This window comes from Anomaloglossus baeobatrachus (genome assembly GCF_048569485.1).
Source record: "Anomaloglossus baeobatrachus isolate aAnoBae1 chromosome 7 unlocalized genomic scaffold, aAnoBae1.hap1 SUPER_7_unloc_4, whole genome shotgun sequence".
NCBI classification, from domain to species: domain Eukaryota; kingdom Metazoa; phylum Chordata; class Amphibia; order Anura; family Aromobatidae; genus Anomaloglossus; species Anomaloglossus baeobatrachus.
This window is the reverse complement of record NW_027441818.1, coordinates 227,920-245,916: the sequence shown is the minus strand read 5'-3', so window position 1 is coordinate 245,916 and position 17,997 is coordinate 227,920. Positions and strand designations below refer to the sequence as shown.

General features: G+C 46.8%; 1 protein-coding gene across 1 annotated transcript in view; it reads right to left on the bottom strand.

The window, feature by feature from the left end:
• LOC142259433 (NEDD8-conjugating enzyme UBE2F) overlaps positions 1 to 17,997 on the bottom strand; it is a 314,423-nt gene that overhangs the window by 80,696 nt on the left and 215,730 nt on the right. The window lies entirely within an intron of this gene.

The following is a 17,997-nucleotide window of genomic DNA, read 5'->3' as shown; positions in this document are numbered from 1 at the left end:
GTGGTCCTGCTCCATTGGCCACAGCAGAGATCTCATTACAACTGCTGAGCAGAACACACTCCGCCTTAATGCTCACTCACATGAGCGTTTAACATGGCCAAGGGCAATCCAATGTTTTATCGGTTAACACTCAGCCCAGTATTATACTATGGGGCAGTGTAGATAAGCAATTTATCATGCTGATTTGGCATGAGAAAAATCACAACATTCTGTGAATGCAACCGATAATCAGATGACACGCACCCATACAAGTCTATAGGTGCATGGAATTTATCTGCCTGTTCTTGGATGTCATCCGAGTGATGCCCAATATACGCAGACACAGACAAGGGAGAAGATGGACAAATGAATTTCTCCGTCTTCTCTGCACCTGTGCTCTGATTCTCGCATGCAAGAGAACTGGAGCACAGTGAATTACACTCAGCTCCTACTCTGATCAGAGGACCATTAGCATAATCGGCCGGATTCTCTTGCATGAGAGAACATACAGACGTGCAACCCCAGCCTTACTGGGTGGGAATGAGAGCGTTGGTTTCCCCAGTGATCTGATGTTGATAACTCATCCTAAGGATAGGTAATTACTATCTGTGCAGTAGAAAAACCTATAACTCATTATTTGCCACCAAAGTACAATTGTGACTGTCATGAAAAACTATATCGATAGACGCTGATGTATTCCAACTAGTGATGGGTGAGCGTGCTTTTCACTGCTAGTTACTCAATGAATCCTTGGGTTTCTCCAATGCGACTCGAATACTGAGTATAATTGAAGTCCATGGGAAAATCCAGCATTTTCAAACTCATTCCAGAAAAAAAACTCACCACCTCGTTGCTTCATTACCGCTTTGAAAATTCTGTTGGGGAAACCGGAAAACCCATCGGCCACAGCTGGGTAACACTATAAATCCAAGGCGAAGAAATTCCGGTAAGCCTCTTAAAAGTCAATTTATTAGAAATTCATAAAAACATCATTAAAGGTCAGGGAAAGCAGTCCATGTTGACGCATTTCGACCTGTTGGTCTTAATCATAACATTAAGACCAGCAGGTCGAAACGCGTCAACATGGACTACTTTCCCTCACCTCTAATGATGTTTTTATGAATTTATAATAACTTGAATTTTAAGAGGATTACCGAAATTTCTTCTTCTTGGATTTTCAAAATCAGATGCTCGAGGCTCGATTGAGCAATGAGCTGTGGAGAGCTCGCTCACCCAGAAGTAATTTCACAAAAATAAAAAATTGTTCAAAAAAGTAAGGGTCCTGTTACACACAGCGACGTTCCAGTGATGCCGACAACGATACGACCTGGTCAGGATCGTTGGTACATTGCAACAGAGTCGCTAGTGAGCTGGCAAACAGGCAGATCTAAATAACGAAGCAGCAACGATACTGCGATCCGTATAACGTCCCTTGGTGGTCGTTGGGACCCTGTCACACAGCAGCTATTCTGACAACTCAGACCTCGATAGAGGCGTAGTTCTGAGTCACCAACGAGGTCGCTCGTCGTTGTTATGGCGTCAAACACAGCGATGCATGCTGCCCAGGGGGACAATGATCGAAAAATGAACCAAGACGTTCAGGTACGATCGGCGATATCGCAGCGGAGGGCCGGTTGCTGCTATGTGCCACACATAGCGAGATCACTAGCGAGGTCGCTGTTGCGTCACAAAACCTGTGACGTCTCAGCGATATCGCTAATGACATCGCTATGTGTGATGGGGCCTTAAGGCTTCCTTAACGGCTCTGTTTCTAAAGTATCGAAATATAAAATTGGATAATCTCGCTTTGACACAATGCTCTATGGCAACAAGATGAGAACAGACAATAGGTAATTGGCTTTCTGGACCTTCTCTTCTGCTGTCACCCGATTATCAGACAAATCACCTAGAACATAATAGAAACGCAGATAAAGCTTTGAAAGCTGACCTTATCGGGCAGAAATGTCTTTATTTGTGACACTAATCTCCCTCTTGCAGCATCTTCCAGATTTTCTCTTTGCAGTGCGCAATAAAGAATATGTTGAGGTCTCAAAGTTTGGCTGCAAAGTGTGATAACAGTCAGACGGGTCCTTTAAATTCCATGGTTGGAGGCACTGATGCAATATTTACTGGACCTTAAATTACAAAATGCGCTCGGGTAGCCAGCTATTTAAAGTGTTATCAGTTTGCTCAGTTACAAGTGACAGATGAGCCATGAGCCAACAACTAGGGACTATGAAAAAAAAAAAAAAAAAACTAGGTGCAAGCCAAGGACAGAAATTGTGTCCGTTTGATCTTACATAGTCCGGATGTGACCCAACATAGCACAAGAAGGATCTGGTATAAATAGTCAAACTGCAGACAGGGCAATGAGAGCGAGAAAGGAAAGGTAATTAGAAAAACGCAAGAAAAAGCACCGGGGTGGGTCGCAAGAACAAGAGACAGAATGTGAACGAAGAATGACCCCAATTTTTAATAAAGATGGATTACTTTGGGTGTTCTCCAACCAGTCGTTACAACATGTCAGAGGAATTTAATCTGTAGATTCACATTAATAGAACACAAGACAAAATGATAAATTTCACGAGTGATACAAGAGTAAATTCTTAGGAGGATCTGCACAAGTGGATGTCATACTCAATGTAACACCCTCCTGAGCTCCAGAGGTTAAAGTAGATTTTGCTAGCCTCCCAAAAAAAAATAAGTGAATGTAATGGGAAGCCAGACTTGTGTTCTTCACACCCTTGCACTGGGGCCTCAGAAGCCGGCAAATACTTTCCAAACTATCCTAGTTTGCGGGGTAGAGTTTCTCTGTGCAGCTGCCATGTGTCACTGAGGATAAGGCCTCAGACTGAGGGGCAATGAAGAATTTCTAGTTTACCTTGATGTTGGAGAGGAACACAGCCCACAGATTTCTTAGGAAAATGTTCACTTGGAAATGGAAACAAGATACACTTCTCATAACGACCCAACAAACAATGCCAAAAGGATAAAGAAACATTTTCGGTAAGGATCCATGTAGATAAAACATATAAAAGTTAGAAAAATCCATTCACACTAAGGATTCAGAATCTCATAACTAGGCTGCATTCATAAATTCAGGAGCCAGGGTCCATGATTCACCGTCCGGCCATGGTCTCCCAGTCCTAACGCCAAGGCCACTTGCACATGATGAGTATTTGGTGAGCTTTGTACATCAGTATTTGTAGCCAAAACCAGGAGTGGAACAATCAGAGGATAAGTATAGACACACTGTCACCACATCTGCATTTATTACCCGCTCCTAGTTTTGGCTACAAATACTCAGGTACAAAAAGCCACCAAATGCTCAACGTGTGCACGTGGCCTTATAAGATATATCAGGTTTTCAAGTTCAGGTTATGAGATACGCGGTTCATGTTTTTGGTCTATATTTGTGTGAAACTGGCCATATGCAGAGATGAGTGGGGTTTCTCTCCATTTTTGTGTGGATTTAGTTTGACACATTGAGTACTCCGCTGAGACTACCCGGACTGGCTGCCGGCTCTCCTGACAGGAGCGGGTCAGCTGCATAGAAATACATGATACGGACCTGCTCAGGAGACCCGTCGGCACAACGGGGCAGTGCGAAGCAATCGCCATGCAAGTCACATGCAACCATGACTCTGGCCTTAAAAAAAAATATTGTTCGGTAACTGCAAGATTTATTATACGGTCCTGTCCCAGCAGTTGGAGACAATCATAATGTGCACTTCCGATGCTGTAGAATTGCAGCATTTCCTATCCTCCATTCAATGGTGATAGTGACGCTGAAAAGTGTATCAAAGTAATAAAATAAATTTACAATATTAGAACCTGAGTCAGGTGACAAATCACGGAATGTCTGGGTGACTTGTGTTTTACAATTTTCAGTAGTAATGTCCCTATTAAGGTACGCTAACATCAGTGTATAAGAAAAAAACCCAAAAACCGGTCCCATTCTCATCCAGCGAAAGCAAGATGATTTTATTCTCACTCGTCACCCGCGCACTGTTTATATGTAACCGTTTTTTTTCATCACCAGCTATAAATCATTTATAGTGTCCTATGCTACAGAACGGTAATGTATCCGTAAAAAAGGGATGTCACTATTGTGGTCTATGTGGCACCTGACTTATTTTTTTCCTGCACCAGTAGAATTGAATTTCGTCTAATTTACAACTCCATTTGCAACATGCTGCAATTTATTTCTCAGCCAAATACAGGGGCCGGGGCGGTACAGGATCCGGGGCCGGGGCGGTACAGGATCCGGGGCCGGGGCGGTACAGGATCCGGGGCCGGGGCGGTACAGGATCCGGGGCCGGGGCGGTACAGGATCCGGGGCCGGGGCGGTACAGGATCCGGGGCCGGGGCGGTACAGGATCCGGGGCCGGGGCGGTACAGGATCCGGGGCCGGGGCGGTACAGGATCCGGGGCCGGGGAGGTACAGGATCCGGGGCCGGGGAGGTACAGGATCCGGGGCCGGGGAGGTACAGGATCCGGGGCCGGGGAGGTACAGGATCCGGGGCCGGGGAGGTACAGGATCCGGGGCCGGGGAGGTACAGGATCCGGGGCCGGGGAGGTACAGGATCCGGGGCCGGGGAGGTACAGGATCCGGGGCCGGGGAGGTACAGGATCCGGGGCCGGGGAGGTACAGGATCCGGGGCCGGGGAGGTACAGGATCCGGGGCCGGGGAGGTACAGGATCCGGGGCCGGGGAGGTACAGGATCCGGGGCCGGGGAGGTACAGGATCCGGGGCCGGGGAGGTACAGGATCCGGGGCCGGGGAGGTACAGGATCCGGGGCCGGGGAGGTACAGGATCCGGGGCCGGGGAGGTACAGGATCCGGGGCCGGGGAGGTACAGGATCCGGGGCCGGGGAGGTACAGGATCCGGGGCCGGGGAGGTACAGGATCCGGGGCCGGGGAGGTACAGGATCCGGGGCCGGGGAGGTACAGGATCCGGGGCCGGGGAGGTACAGGATCCGGGGCCGGGGAGGTACAGGATCCGGGGCCGGGGAGGTACAGGATCCGGGGCCGGGGAGGTACAGGATCCGGGGCCGGGGAGGTACAGGATCCGGGGCCGGGGAGGTACAGGATCCGGGGCCGGGGAGGTACAGGATCCGGGGCCGGGGAGGTACAGGATCCGGGGCCGGGGAGGTACAGGATCCGGGGCCGGGGAGGTACAGGATCCGAGGCCGGGGAGGTACAGGATCCGAGGCCGGGGAGGTACAGGATCCGAGGCCGGGGAGGTACAGGGTACAGGATCAGGGGCAGGGGGTTAGATTTAAAGCACCAGTGCTTAAAAAAAAAGCCCAGTGGAGTGGTGCGTTAACAAAAAAAAACAAACATTTTTAGCATTCCTGAAAATCATTAACAGCACGTGCACAGACATTATTACACAATAAGGCAATCCACATGGCTAAGACATCTGAGAACATCCAGTTTAATGTTGAAGGATTTGATAATGATGAGTCTTTGGGACCCCCCCCCCCCCACACACACACACAAAAGCAGGGTCTCTGTTTATCTGTCCAGCGCCTCTGTAACTAAAGTTATTTTTCGACCTGAGTAATTCCGTCTGTGTGTCCCTCATCTGTCGTTTTGAGCAGCACAGCATAACCCGAGGCGATCCCTACGCCGGAAAGACAACATCGACATTTTGCACATTCAACATCTGTTGAGGTAAATTAAGGTATTCAATCTGTACCGCTATTATTTGATTAGATTCATGAGCTACATATGTACAGTAAGAGTTATCAGAACATAACATTACTTACAGTAATAGTACACAATGCTGCATCATCAGATCACATAAAACATTGCGGAGCCCCATCAAATTAATTTCCTCCCATCAATCATAATCTACCAGAAATCAAGACGACAGTTTTCTGAGATGGAAAAGTGAGTTATTTATTGAGAAAGTAATGACATTGTCCAGTGTGTTGCGGGGGGTGTACTTATCTAAGGCGAAGTTCACACATCAGTTTTTATCTGTCTGGCTGAATCCGGCTCAAAAACCTATGCAACGGATGCGGCAAAACAAACGGATGAGTTGCATAAATTTTTCCATGCGGCCCGTCCGTTTTTTGCTGGATCGGGTTTGATACTGAGCATGAGCAGTTCAAAAAACCGCATCTGGCGGTCGGATGCGTTTTTTTGCTGCAGGACGCCGCATCCATCGGCGTCTATAGGCTTGCATTGTAAACGGCACCGCATTGCGCTGGATCCGGCACGATGCGTTTTTTTTTCGCCGCAGCAAAAAACACAGCATGCAACGTTTTATCCGGCCGCTGCACCGGCTAAATATGCCGCATACGGCAAAAAACGTATGCAATGCAAGGCCATGCGGCACAATCCGGCGCTAATGCAAGTCTATGTGGGAAAAAACAGATGCGGCGACAGCTGTTGCCGCATCCGGTTTTTCAGAAAAGCGCCGGATTGTGCCACACAGCAAAAACCTGATGTGTGAACATACCCTAACACGCCCTATTGGAAAATCATACTCATTTGGCTGGGCTGAAGGTCCAAATGTATGGATTCATGGATGATTGGTGGCAGAAAGAACAACTAGCAACCACTATGTTGGGCTGAAGTCATGCAGTTTAACCACTATATGACCAGCCTTAAATTTCTTTTTTTGTTTCCTCACCTTCTTCCAAGAGCCATAACTTTTTTATTTCTCTACATAACTATATGGTGGCTTGCTTTTTGCGGGACAAGTTGTACTTTTGAATGACACCTTTAATGTTATCACATCAAATGAAAAAAAGTGCCTTGAAATGGCAAAAAAAAGTGCAATGCCACAATTTAAAATTTGTATTTACCATGTTCACTATACAGCAAAATTGACCTGACATGATGATTCTCCAGGTCTGCACAATTATACAGATACCAAGCATGTTTGGTCTTCAGGATCCAGAGCAGTTCTGCTCCTCTTCTCATTTATGTCATTACTTGATGCGTGATCGGGAAGTCTCTTACAATGTATGGCTATGGAGCATTGTACAAACGCTCCATGGACTTAAAGGGTAAATCTCTCTTCTGGGTCTCTCAGATTGCAGTATAAGGCTACATTCACATGACCATTACAATTTTGCGGTCCGCAAAACACGGTCCGTTTTTTCATGGATGCATCTGTGTGACATCCGTTCTGTTTCTTATATGGGCCGTGTGTCATTCGTGTACCTTCCATTTGTTTTGCGGACCGCAAAACACAGAAGCAACTAGATAGATAAATAGATCACCAGCCAATAGATGGATCACCAGCCAAGGTAAAACGGACAGCTGAGGCCTGGTATTCTCAGGCTAGGAAGGTCCACGGTTCTTGGACCCTCCCCAGCCTAAGAATAGCAGGCCGCAGCCGCCCCAGAAGTAGCACATCTATTAGATGCGCCATTCCTGGTGCTTTTCCACAGCTCATCTCGATACACTGGTGCGGTGTCAAACGGGGTAATATACGGGGTTGATACCAGATGCATAATGTCACCTGGCATCAAGCCCTGGGGTTAGCCTGACATTAGTAACCAGTCAGTAATGCAGTGACCTGAGCTAACATCATAAGGTCAGCCCAGGTCACTGCAGGCCATGACCAGCACTGACTTCAGGAGCTTAGCAAGGTACATTACCTGTGGTGATGGAAGCCGCAGCACACCTGACATCAGCACTGGTCACTGACTTCTATGACCGCCACGGTCTCAGATCACCTCTCGCGAGCGGCCCGTGACGTCACCGCTAGTCACAGTCTTGGATGGCCCTAGAGAGGTGATGTAAGAACGCGGCTGTCAGTGATGAGTGCGGACGTCAGGAATGCAGGAGTTCATCACCGCAGGTAATGAACTTTACTAACCTCCTGACGGCCACGCTCATTATCCCCGCGGCTGCTCGCACTGCATTGCGGGCATTTGCGGACACACTGCAGTGCGGGCATATGCGGACACACTGCAGTGCGGGTATATGCGGACACACTGCAGTGCGGGCAGTCGCGGGGCTGGAGTGGGACACAGACTGCAGGGGCACCCGACGGAGGTCACACGGAAGTGCTTCTGGGGATTTTGTGGACCCATTGACTTGTATTGAGTCACGGTCCATTATTACGGAACAGAATAGGACATGTTCCATAATAACAGAACCGACATACGGTATCTAATGTGTTTTTTTGTAGGATCGGATGCACATGGAAGTGCTACAGTGTGCCATCTGATCCTACACAAAACAAAAGACATTGAAAAGATGGTCCTGTCCGTGGGTCCGCAAAAAACAGGAACTGACCAGGACAGACGGAATGGTCATGTGAATGAGCCCTAGCCTGGAGAGTCTGAAGAAGGGTGATGTTACTGGGACATTCATTATTCATAAGGATAATGTGGTCACTGTGGGGATGTTTGCCAATTCTCCATTAACATGTCGAGTTTGTACAAATAAAAAAAAAAACAAACAAGCTCCTCGCAAACCTGGCAATACCCAATAGATAAACACTCAGGATCTAATTTGTGTAATTTGTGTAAATGGACAGAAAATTCCCTGTAAGGCCAAGTACACATGGCGGTATAAAACATTCAATATTTAAAAAATAAATTCTAAAATCTTGGCCTTTTTACTCTGACCAAGTCTGGGCTCACCCTTGCTGTCAGTACAGATCACTTTTTGTACTCGTCTTTTATTATAATCCTGCCTGTAACGATAATGAGACAAAATCTATGTATAGATAACACAGGATCCTCCGCTCACAATAGAGATGGTCACAGGCCATTCACGCCTACACAGATCACAGAGAAAGCCAGAAAAATGTTCTACACAAGTCAATGATCACGTCTGTTGGGGTCTTTGGTGTAAATGGCTGCTGTGAAGCATATGTTGGAATGCTACAACAGAAGCTCAGGCGAGGAAATAATAAGATTCATAAAGTAGAAGAATCAGAAAATTGAAAGATAGAGAAAAAACACATTTTGTTTTGTTATCTGGTATCTAATACACACACACACTTACACACACACACACACACACACACACACACACACTTTAAAAGGGGAATACAGGAAATAATTACTAAAATATGAACACTAAAATTAATTCCTCAGGAGTAAAGTACAGGTACAGTAGCTAATAGAACTTTGAGTAATAGCTCCACAATTGGATGTGTTAAAACAAAGTGTTCCTGTGTGGAGCACTTATAAATGTGCCCCTGCTATGGCTGATAATACGGGCGCATGGTTCGCGCATACCACAGCTGCCATTCAGAGGAAGAAGCAAACAAGAGAATAATGATAACACAGCAAGGGCTCGCATCGGCTTCTTTCTGTGAGGCAACACATTTCCCCAGTCTGTTTTATCACAGGAGCAAGTGTTTCTGCTGCATCTTCAGTCCTTGGAGCTCACCATAAAAAAGGCCAGGAGGAGCTCCGGAGGCTGGAGAGCTCATAAGTAGGGCTGAGTGGATCCGGACTGTAAAAGTCTGGATCCACGCGGTTTCAATGATATCTAGGTGCTGGACCCATGCGCACGATCCGGATTCGGCAAATTAAGTAAAAATAAACAAAATAACAAATAAGCGTTAGTTTCATACTTACCGAGACTCGGTGTCATGGCGGCACACTGCTACCGGGTCGCGCTTTCACTTTCTGTACTGTGTACGCAATCACACAGCTTTCTGTGTTTTCCCTGCCCACCGGCCGTCCTCTCATCTGTGATTGGCTATTGGCTGACGCGCCCCCCAGCCTGTGACAGTCTCTGCTGCGGTCATCGCTTATCGCGGCTCAGTAATAGGCTGCACTCAGAGCTGGCAGTCTTCTCTATGGCTGCTCGCTCTGAGATGTAGCAGTGCTGGATGTGTCGACGTAGGACATCGTGTGGATTACGCCGGACCTGCAGGGTGTTTGGGCTGAATAAAGTGGTGAAGGAGGGTGCGTTTTGTACTTTATTTCAAATAAAGGATTTTTCTCTGTGTCTTGTTTATTTACATTCACTTACAGGTTTGTGTGATGCAGGTATCTGATAGACGCCTGTGCCATCACAAACCTAGGGTTTAGTAGCAGCTGTGCGCCGCTATTAACCCCTGCTATTACACCGATTTGGCACCGCACTAGGCCACCGGGAAGAGCCGGTATCGCACCGTGATTGTCACATCTAATATATGCAGCAATACCGGGCGGCTGCGGGCTGGAATACCAGCCCCCAGCTGGCGTTACCTTGGCTGAGTATGAAAATTAGGCGGAACCGCACGTTGTTTTTTTTTAATTATTTATTTATATTAAAAACCCGGAAGGAGTGTGCCGCCATGGCAGCGCCTCGGTGAGTATGCTACGCTCGCTCCTATCCCCTCCACAGACGTTTTTAATCCTTGGGTTCCGGTCCCCATTGACTTATATGGGCACTGGATTCTGGAGCGGATCTTCTTTAAAATCTGGCAGTGATCTGACTGTCCCGGATTTTTGGGCGTTCGATCAGCTCTACTCATAAGTCAACAACCTGATTTAAGTGTTCTGTGGACTGGAAACAAAATGTGTTACTTCACATAAAGAAGCAGCTTTGAACCCCTGCTATGTTATCCGTATATTCCCATATTATAAGTAACTTATGCTCTCTCCTTTGGCCTGGAGCTGTGGTTGAACATGAACTGGAGCAGCTCTGCATGACCGGACACAGTCATTACACAGTACACAGCAGGGGCACATTTATAAGGTTATCTCAGCACAGGAACATTTCTTAAAACCCATACAGTTGTGGAACTTATTAGTATTCCAAGATCTATTGTTAAAATGTACTTTGTTCACGGGAAACTTGCATTAAAGCAAGTTAAAAAGAGTAGATAAAAAAAAAAAGAGGCGAGCCTCAGATAATAGATGAACTATTAAGGGAACCTAAGGGATGGATTCTGGCAAAGTTATCTGAAATCCATTCTGAATTATGAATTTTTTTAAATAGTCTCTGTAGTTTGATTCACCACTGAGACAGATTAAATAGAAAATAATTCTAGGCTCAGTGTCGCTGGGCACGGGGCTTTAGTGCAGGGCAGGGTGTGGAGGTATATTCCATAAGGATCAACTAAGACATTTTCAAAAGATAAACAACAACAAAAGGTATTGTCGTGGACTCTGGCTGCCGTCCCCAAGTGACGACAATCATTTATTCAAGTTTTCAGCTTTGAACAAATGGAAAATCACTCTGAATGTGACCATGAGCGGATCCTCATGTTATTAGAATATGAAAGAGAGAAAAGTATTGTATTATTACGTGGGAAGAAATCGCCGACATCTACAACACAATGTGCCGATGTCACATACGTGGAGCAGTATGCCTGTGTGAACGGCACTGAGCGATGTACCGGATAATGGAAAATATGATAAGATCCAGCCGGTATGGTGCATGCACGGTCTCAGGTCATCCTCAAAGGCAATGTGGCTGATGTGTGATGGTTGTCATGCCGACCGTGCGGCATACGAGGAATAAAAAGTCACATTATATAACAATTGTCAGACACGTTCTAAGATCACTAACACAAGGCTCCGGAAACCGCTCCGGGGAGAACGGACAGAAAGTCAGGTGCATAGTCTGTGTATTACTATGGTGTGAGCAAAAAGAAAAATGTCTATATTGTGTTACCTAATAATGATTTTACAGATTATAGTCACCAATTTTCTAAGTAAATATATTCCTAATTATTGACATGAATTTCTTACCAGATATAGGCAACAACCCATCCACTAAACACAGGCAAAGAAATCAAACCATAGATGTCCATAAATTTAGTGATGTGTAATAATGTGAAATGACAAAGGCAAAAATAATTGAACGTAAAAGAAAGGAAAAACGTCCAGCTCTTCAGGCGAGGAAAGCCATGGTCTTTATTTTAGCATGCAGACAGCGGATAACATGACCAGCACAGCACTACGCGTTTCAGGTGAAACAATCACCCTTAATCATGATTAAGGGTGATTGTTTCACCTGAAACGCGTAGTGCTGTGCTGGTCATGTCATCCGAGGTCTGCATGCTAAAATAAAGACCATGGCTTTCCTCGCCTGAAGAGCTGGACGTTTTTCCTTTCTTTTACTTGCAATATCAAAGCTGTGGCAGTGCCTGTCCGTGCTCCAGGGAGAAGCCAGGAGTGAGCTCGTACACGGTGAGCTGATATACATAAATTGGAAAAAGAATTGAACACATGAAAAAAAGAGGTGCAAAAAGCCATGATACCAGCTAAAATCTATCAGTAATTAGAAAGCCATCCTGCCACTTGTTGAAAATTATCAGCTGGTTCAACTGATAGCCTATAAAAAAAAAGTGTACCATAACCAAAGTGCCACACAAGAAACATCTCATAATAGGTAAAACCAGTGAGCTATCTCAAGACCTTTGCAACCTTATTGTTGCAAAACATACTGATGGCATTGGTTACAGAAGAATTTTTAAACCACTGAAGGTTCAAGTGAGAACTGTTGGGGCCATAATCTGGAAGTAGAAAGAACATAATTTCACCATAAACCATCAACGACCAGGTAGCCTCCACAAGATTTCAGACAGAAAAGTGAAAAGAATTATAAGAAGAGTTGTCCAAAAGCAAAGAACCAACTGCGAAGAGCTACGGAAAGACCTGGAGTCAGCAGGTACAATTTTTTCATAGAAAACAAAGCAATGCAGTCAACCTCCATGGTTTGTGTGTAGGCACACTGAGCAAGATTCCATAGTTGAACAAAAAGTAAACTTTGCTCAACAACATTTAGACAAGGCTATGAAATACTGGGAGAATATAGTCTGGTCAGACAAGACCAAAATTGAACTCTTTGGATGCTATAATACACTCTGTTTGGAGGCCAAAAGGCACTGCATATCACCTATAAAACATCATACCAACAGGAAGTTTGGAGGGGAGAACAATCAAGGTGTGGGGCTATTTTTCAGCATAAGCCACTGGCAAACTGCATGTAATTGAAGGAAGGATAAATGGACAAATGTACCGAGACATTCTTCATAAAAATCTGCTGTCATCTGCCAGAGTGATGAAGACCAAAAGAGACGGACATTTCAGCAAGACACAGACGAGGAAGCGCTCAATTGGTCTCAGAAAAATAAAATAAAATGGCTAGAATGGCCCAACAACCACCTGACCAGAATCCAATACAAAATTTATGGAAGGAACTAAAGCTCAGAGTTTGAAGAAGAAGCCCACGGGACCTTCAGGATTTTAAGTGTTTGTTTGAAAGGATGGACCAAAATCACACCTGAGCAATGCAGGCAACTAGTTTCTCCATACAGGAGGTGTCTTGAAGCTGTAATCATCAACAAAGGCTTTTGTACAAAGTATTAAATAAAATTCAGTAAGTATGTTCAATTCTTTTTCCAACTGTCATTTCTAATTATTACACATCACTAAATTTCTGGACATACATTGTGAGTTCTTTGCCAGTGTGGATTGGTTGTTACCGACATCTGGTGAGAAATTCATGTCAATAGCACCTTTAGAAATATATTTACTTAGAAAATAGGTGACGTGTTCAATACTTATTTCATCCAGGGCCGGCGCCAGCACCCGGCAAACCCGGTCAAATGCCGGGGCCCTGAGCTGCTGGGGGGGCCCACTCGCGGTGGCAGGAGTGGCGCACCGCTACTCAGGGGGGCCCGGTGGCCGCGCTGTCACCGCCCCCCGCCGAGGATCGAGCTTTCAATTGCATCGGCATCGCAGGTGCCGATACAATTGAGAGCAATGATGAGAGAGTGAGCGGCACTCTCTCTCTTATCATTCTCCCCGCTGTGACAGTCGGCGTTCTTCTGACAGCTCTGCAGAGGACCGCGGTGACGTCATCACTGCGCGCCTGCTGAGAGGTCAGAGTGAGCGACAGCAATGGACGACGCGCCGAGGAGACCGGATCAGCGGGGGAACAAGAAGTGAGCCGCCCCTCTACTGACACTGGGCTCCCCTGACTCACAGGCCGGCCACTACACAGCGGCACTAGTACACATAGGGGCCCGGCAGCCGCTCTGCAGAGCCGGCTGCCGGGCCCCTATGTGTAGTGCCGCTGTGTAGTGGCCGGCCTGTGAGTCAGCGGAGCCCAGTGTCAGTAGAGGGGCCCCTGACCTGGAGAGGCCACCAGCCGTTTCTGAGCTGCAGGAGTGCCAGTCCTGACCTGCACAGCAGACGGAATACTCCATCCTGCAGGACCTGCGATGATGTCACGCCCATGTGACTGTGTGGGAGGAGACACAGGAGGCCGGCAGAAAGCAAGATACTGAAGGCGATTTGGACACATGATGGCAGGGTGTGTGTGATATGGGGGTGTATTGTGTGTGATATGGGGGGTGCAGGCTGTATGGGGAGCAGGGTATGTGACATATGGGGGTGTAGTGTGTGAGATCTGGGGGGTGCAGGCTGTATCGGAAGCAGGGTGTGAGAGATATGGGGGTGTAGTGTGTATGTGATATGGGGGGGTGCAGGCTGTATGGGAAGCAGGGTGTGTGAGATATCGGGGTGTAGTGTGTATGTGATATGGGGGGGTGCAGGCTGTATGGGAAGCAGGGTGTGTGAGATATGGGGGTGTAGTGTGTGAGATCTGGGGGGTGCAGGCTGTATGGGGAGCAGTGTGTGGGATATGGGGGGTGCAGGCTGTATGGGGAGCAGTGTGTGTGTGTGGGATATGGGGGGTGCAGGCTGTATGGGGAGCAGTGTGTGTGTGTGGGATATGGGGGGTGCAGGCTGTATGGGAAGCAGTGTGTGTGGGATATGGGGGGTGCAGGCTGTATGGGGAGCAGTGTGTGTGTGTGGGATATGGGGGGTGCAGGCTGTATGGGAAGCAGTGTGTGTGGGATATGGGGGGTGCAGGCTGTATGGGGAGCAGTGTGTGTGTGTGTGGGATATGGGGGGTGCAGGCTGTATGGGAAGCAGGGTGTGAGATATGGGGGTGTAGTGTGTGTGATATGGGGGTGCAGGGTGTGTGACATATGGGGGCAGGGGCGTAACTACCGCAGTCGCAGGGTTGGAAGGAGAAGAGAGGTACTTGTTTTTTATTTTGCTGGCTGCATGACACATGGAGGCCTGGAGGGGCCTGGCTCCATGATACATGGAGGTCTATGGGACTGCATAATAAACATGAAGGACACCTTATACATGGACTAGGGGTGCATTATACATGGAGGAGTATGGGCTGCATAATACAATATGATGATTTATGGGGCTACATTATAATACATATAGCACTATGGGGGCTACATTATAATAAATGGAGGAATATGGAGGCTACCTTACACATGGTCACACATGGGTGTGCGTTATAAAACATGGAGGACTGTAGTGCAGTATAATATATGGAGTACTATGGGGTGAATTATAATACATGGAGAACTATGGGGGTGCATTATAATATATGACGGGTTATGTGGGACCCTTTATATTATACGGAAGGCTATGTGGGGGCCATTATAGTATTTGGAGATCTATATACAAGGAGGACAAAGATACAAGTATGGGATGGGAATGTTTTGTGCTGAGGGAAAAAGGCTCTTTCCCTCAGCACCCAGCTTTCCCATGCTCTGCTGTACATCTCTCAGCACCCAGCTTTCCCATGCTCTGCTATACATCTCTCAGCACCCAGCTTTACTCTGTTATGGGAAAGCTGGGTGCTGAGGGAAAGATGGATATCAGAACATGGGAAAGCTGGGTACTGATAGAGGGATTTCAGATCATGGGAAACCTGGGTGCTGAGGGTAAGAGCCAAGTGTCAGCATCATTATCCTGTACCCCGAGTGTCAGTGTCATTATCCCGCACCCTAAGTGTCGGTGTACGTGGAGGGGGGCCCCGATCCAAATTTTGCACCAGGGCCCATCAAACTCTAGTTACGCCACTGAGTATTAATCACTGTATTCTACATGAGGGTGCCTACTGCTATCTGGCTCTGCACTGTGCTATATACAGGCTATGCTATATACAAGCTGTATGCTACATCAGGGTGCCTAATGCTATCTGGCTCTCCACTGTGCTGTCTGGGTCTGCACTGTACTATACAGGTCTGTGTACTACATGAGGGTGCCTACTGCTATCTGGCTCTGCACTGTGCTGTCTGGCTCTGCACTGTGTTATATAGGTGCTGTGTACTACATGAGGGTGCCTAATGCTATCTGGCTCTGCACTGTGGTATTTAGGGGCTGTGTACTACATGAGGGTGCCTATTGCTATCTGGGTCTGCATTGTGCTATATGTGTGCTGTATACTACATGAAGGTGCCTAATGCTATCTGGGTCTGCATTGTGCTATATGGGGGCTGCATAGTGCATATGGGGGCTACATAATACTATATGGAGGACAATGGGGGCTTCATAACACAATATGGGGGCTGCATACTACTATACCCCCAGAGTTGTATGTCCCCTCCACCCAGGTGCTGTATGTCCCCCCCACCCCAGACCTCTCTTGTGATGTATATACAGCAGTGTTAGTGTGCCCTATGTGCGGCCATGTCTGTTAGACAAGCCGGGAGGTGAATGAGGCTGTTGCCGGCTTCCCAATATTAGAAATATATATACAGGATAAATATATAAAAATAATGTGTGTGTGTATGTATGATGTGTATCTATGTATGTCAGTGTATATGACTGTGTCTAGATTTATGTCTATGTGTTTTTGTGAATTTCTCTTTAAATAAGTATGTGTACGTGTGCCTGTATGTGTATGTATCTGTGCATGTCTATGTGTGGATGGGGCCCACTGAGACTCTTTCGCCCAGGGCCCACAAAAACCTGGAGCCGGCCCTGATTTCATCCACTGTATAGGCATAATGATACCTATAGGCAGTTTTAGAATATACTGTAGAAACCTAAAAAAAACCTATATAACACCATATGAAAATGGATATCATAGCCACTGAGGTAGTGGATATGAAGGTGGAGGAGTGCAATGTCTCTAACATCCACCAGCTCCGTGATGTCACCATGGAGGAGTGAAGAGGATTCCAATGGCTCCTATGTAGCTTTAGTGAACTCTATGCCTGCCAAGATACCATACCATCCCAATATGTAGTGGGCGTAATATTTGGAAATACAGTAGAACCTCGGATTACGAGTAAACCGGTGTGCGAGCATTTCGCTATACGAGCAAAGCTTGCTGCAAATTTGTAACTCTGTTTGCGAGTAACGCTTCTGGTTCCGTACTTTCAACGTGCTCCAACCCGCTCCGGCTGCTTCTTGTGGTTCGCAAGCACGTGGATCCGGTAACAATTGCAGGTTGTCCAGGGCCTGCTGCCGTCTTTGCTTCATCTTGGCCGGCGCTGAGCTCTTTCTGCACACCTCCCAATCAGAGGCAAGCTGCTCATGTGTATGATGTCCGCGCTCTGGCCAATCATAGGCAAGCGGCTCATGTGTATGACGTCTGCTGCTGAAGCACTGACAGCGGCAGCCCCTGCATCCGGTGCGATCATTACCGGGTCCACATGCCTGCCGACTGCAAGAACCAGAGAAGAGGCTGCCGAGGGAAAGGAGGATAGGTGAGAATAATGAATGAATGAATGAATGAATGAATGAATGTATGAATGTATGTGTGTGTGTGTGTGTGTGTGTGTGTGTGTGTGTGTGTGTGTGTGTGTGTGTGTGTGTGTGTGTGTGTGTGTGTGTGTGTGATGGCACAATAGGAAAATTGTCTGAGTTTCAATTGTTTCCTATGGGAAAAGTTGCCTTGCTACACGAGTAACTTGGATTACGAGCACACGCACAGAACGAATTATGCTCGTAATCCAAGGTTCCACTGTACCTCAAATTCAAAATGTAATATACTTCGGATATAGCCATGACTCTCACTTCTTATGCAGGGCATTGCAGCTTAGGTATCCATGGTTACGACCACGAGTAACTAACTCTTTATATGAGTGGGCGTAACCATGGATACCAAAGCTGCAATGCCCTGCACATGAGGTAAGAGACATGACTGTATCAGGAGAACTATAGTATATTTCTAATTGGAAATATTTGCTAATATCATTACACCTACTACATATTGGGATAGGATCTTGGAGATGGGAATAACCCATTAGGGCAGTGCTTGAAAATA